We start from the raw sequence: 4,426 nt of genomic DNA on the forward strand, positions 1-4,426 counted from the left end.
AGTGCAGTGGCGTGATCATGGCTGAGTGCAACCTCCGTGCCCTGGGTTCAAGTGATTCTCCTGCCTCAGCCTCCTGAGTAGCTGGGATTAGAGCCACCATGTCCGGCTAATTTCATATTTTTAGTAGAGACAGGCTTTCTCCATGTTGGTCAGGCTGGTCTTGAACTCCCAACCTCAGCTGATCCACCAGCCTTGGCCTCCCAAAGTGCGCGGATTACAGGTGTGTGTGGGGGATTCGTCAGAGTGATGGGAAAAACTATAGGGAAAGGACGCAAACCTTCTGAAAGGTCGGAAGGTTCTGCAGAGCCCGGGGGGAGAACAGCTGAAGGCAGATGTTCTTCAACTCTGAGGCAGAGGGCGAGAAATAGGTACAAGGAGTTGTGGGGGAATTTATCTCAACAGGCTTGTTTACTTATGTTAACCAGGAACTGACCTTTGATCCTCTGCGAGAGTGACTTTCCCTGAAAGGGGACAAATACATGTTAATCACCTGCAGGTTGTGTGGGCTCCAGGTTTTCAGCACTGTGCCTGCACTGAATAAAAGTCAGCAGCTCCAGCTTCTCAGGGCTGCTCTCTGGCCAGTAAGCCAGGCAGTCCCCTAGCTGCTCTTGCACGCATATCTGTGTCTGGGTACTGATTTCATCTGTTGGTCAAGGTCTGTGGGACAGACCCGGCAGGTGTGAGCCACCATGCCTGGCTTAGATGGGCTCTTTTTACCCTCTCTATCTGCAAGAAGAGCTGTGACTCCCTAAGCCCACAGAGTGATGGTCAGATAGAAGGACTCTGCAGGAGAAAGGCTAGGGGTTCACTTTAGCCACAGAACAGTTTCTGACTTACAACTCATCTGACTTTCCTTTGCCACCACTGTCACCTGAAGAGTGTACATTACTCTAGTGGAGGGATGGACAATGCATCCAGCTGTCATTCAGATCACCAGACTGACTCCCCTTTCCCGATTCTCGGCTTACCATTAGCCTTCTGGTTGTGGTTTTGGCTTCCCACGCTGATTTCCAATAGCAAGAGAGAGCAGGTTGGTCAGGCTGACTCAAACACCTGCTTCCCGTGGCATTTATATGTTTTATTATATACTCATCACTGGGCATTCTGCTCTATTCCCTTCAGTCTCCTCTGAGTGAGTCAGCTTTGGAAGTCCCATTGACTATGGGGGCACTGAACCTACAAGGTCAGACTGAACAGTGGCTATGTCTGTAAGAAGTTGCTGCCCTGTGAAAGTTCTCAGCATCGGGTCAGCTGGTCTTTCCCAGGCATCAGCCAGCATTGCTGCAAGATGTGTTCTGCATTTTCCCACAGATACAGCAATGGCACTTAAAGAAGTATATATGAAGGAGATAATTGGACACGTATGTAAAGACATATGCAAAAAAGGTATTTTTTTTTTTTTTTTAGAGACAGGGTTTCACCATATTGGTCAGGCTGGTCTCAAACTCCGAACCTCAGTTGATCCACCCACCTCGGCCTCCCAAAGTGCTGGGATTACAGGCGTAAGCCACCGCACCTGGCTGGGTATTAACTGTGTCATTGTCTCCTCCCCTCAATACCCCAGTACCTCAGCTGGAGGTATTGGTGGTGGTACTTTTGTATCCCAGCATGTCCCCAGAGTTTGTGTGCTAGAGCCCCTCAGTCTCCAACTTACATGGCACCAGTGGGAATTAAATGATGTCATCCCTCTGTACATGTAAGGGGAAGGGTTGGTGACAGAGTAGCAGTTGGCTTGGTAATCTGCCAAAGCCCAGAAGCAGGTAAAGCTTTGGCCTTTGGTAGTGAATTTCAGGCAGCCATGTGTCTTGTTGGAGCCACAAATGGAGTTCTGGTTGCAGAGCAGCACGTGGCCTGGGTAAGCTAGACCTTCGACCAGGGGCATGTCCAGTCCTCAGTTCTGGCTCTTTTCAGCGGGAGGTTAGCCAGGGTAGGTTTGCAAGCCAATCTGGAAGCCAGCCAGGGTCAGGACGGGCTCCAGGCACTGACACATCCTTAAGGCCTTCCCCTGGAGCGTGGCAGCTTCTCCAACAGCACCAACAGCCCCTTCGCATCTTTTTTCCTGGAGGAGAACCACAAAGCCTCCCATTCACCGACCCATTCTCCAGAGACCTTAGCCCTGCAATCATCCCCAAACACTTATTACTTTGGAGGAAGCAAAGTGCTTTTAGTTTCCAAAGTTTATTCACCTTCCCAAGGGTGGCCAAGATGACCTCTTTCCCTAAAGCAGAAATGAACCCCCAAGTTAGTAAAAAACTGAGAACACCTAATCAATCAATCGGAGGGTGGTTGACTATATTAAGGTCTCTTCACACAGTGGTCTACTATGCAGCCATTAACATGAAATTGTGGATCTATATGAATGGTTTTGTGTAGGGAGGGAGGCCAAGGCAGGTGGATCACCTGAAGTCAGGAGTTTGAGTCCAGCCTGACCAACATGGTGAAACCCCACCTCTACTAAAAATACAAAAATTAGCGGGACATGGTGACTCGCACCTGTAATCCCAGCTACTCTGGAGGCTGAGGCAGGAGAAGGGCTTGAACCCGGGAGGTAGAGGTTGTAGTCATCCAAGATAGTGCCATTGCACTTCAGCCTGGGCGATGAGAGCGAAACTCCACCTCAAAAATCAATCAGTAAATAAATGGTTTCATGTAAAGAAGAATATGACAAACTGCATTTGTATTCTGGTCCCAATTTTGCCAAAATATGGATCCGTGAGTGTAAACATGTGCATAAAGAGAACTGAATGACAGTCACCAAAATGCTCACCGTGGTTATCTCTGGGCGGTGAGCTTTCTGGCAAGGCTTTTTTTTTTTCTTTATTTTTGAGGTGGAGTTTCGCTCTTGTTGCCCAGGCTGGAGTGCAATGGCGCGATCTCGGCTCACCGCAACCTCCGCCTCCTGGGTTTAGGCAATTCTCCTGCCTCAGCCTCCTGAGTAGCTGGGATTACAGGCACGTGCCACCGTGCCCAGCTAATTTTTTGTATTTTTAGTAGAGACGGGGTTTCACCATGTTGACCAGGATGGACTCGATCTCTTGACCTTGTGATCCACCCGCCTCAGCCTCCCAAAGTGCTGGGATTACAGGCGTGAGCCACTGCGCCCAGCCTAGTCTTTTTTATACTTCTCTGTACTATTTGAAGTTTTATAGTGAGCATGTTTATCTTACCATCAGAAAAAAACTTTTTTTTCTTTCAGTTTTGGAAGAAAAAGCTTCCATTCAATTTGGTGTACTCTAATGTGCAAAATTCTGAAGTAGTGGCCAGCACGAAAGCCCAGGGAAACAAAGTGGAGAGTGGCATTGACCTTGGCTGATACTGCAGGGTCAGCGTGCCCTGGATCAGATGACCTCTGGGGTAGGTCTTCCTATTTCAAGAGTCTACAATTTGGAGATGCCAAATGGTATCTCCAGATCAAAACTATTTATAAGAATCATTTCCTTCATGATGAGTTGTAACTTCCACTAACTACTTGTATGTTTAGATGACATCATCTCTGAGATTTATGTGAAATGACTCCTTTTCCTTGAGGTTATCAAGGAGTTTCAGCAGTTGAGTTCCTTATGTTCTTTGTGTTTAAACCATATCTGAAGAAGCTGTCATTTGTCAAGGTTTAATTGTTTCCATTATTTTTTTCCTGATAAGTTTCCTGATACTGGCAGGTTTGATAAAGATTCCCGAAAAGCAGATGCTAAGAAATGGATGGAGCACGGCTACAAGTTCCAGGTTCTAGCCTGGGTCTACTTGTTAGCTGTGTCAATCTGGAGTTAATTATTTCTTCCTGGGTATTTTCTCACTTATATAAAATTGGAGGAGAGGGTAAGAGGGACATTAGACAAGATGGTTTTAAAGATTCTGTCCTAGCCAGGTGCAGTGGTTTATGCCCGTAATGGCAGCTCTTAAGGAGGCAGAGAGGGGAGGATAGCTGGAGCCTGGGAGTTTGAGACTGGCCTGGGGAATGTAGTGAGACCTTGTTATTAAAAAAAAAAAAAAAAAAAAAAAAAAAAAAAAAAGACCCTGTCCAGATCTGTCTCTCTATAAGGAGTTTTGTTTGTTTGTTTTGAGGAGGAAGGTCTTGCTCTGTCACCAGGCTGGGGTGCAGTGGCGGGATCTCGGCTCACTGCACCCTCCACCTCCCAGGTTCAATAGATTCTCCTGCTTCAGTTTCCCGAGTAGCTGGGATTACAGGAACATACCACCACACCCAGCTAATTTTTACATTTTTAGTAGAGACTGGGTTTCACCATGTTGGCCAGGATCGTCTTGATCTCCTGGCCTCATGATTCACGCACTTCGGCCTCCCAGAGTGCTGGGATTACAGGCATGAGCTGCTGCGCCTGACCTATGATGAGTTTTAATTCTGAGTTTATAATAGCATATTTTATAGTCCTAATGTGAAATATTTTTAAAGTTACCTCCATATCTAAGC

This window comes from Callithrix jacchus, chromosome 15 (assembly GCF_049354715.1).
Source record: "Callithrix jacchus isolate 240 chromosome 15, calJac240_pri, whole genome shotgun sequence".
In the NCBI taxonomy this organism is placed as follows: domain Eukaryota; kingdom Metazoa; phylum Chordata; class Mammalia; order Primates; family Cebidae; genus Callithrix; species Callithrix jacchus.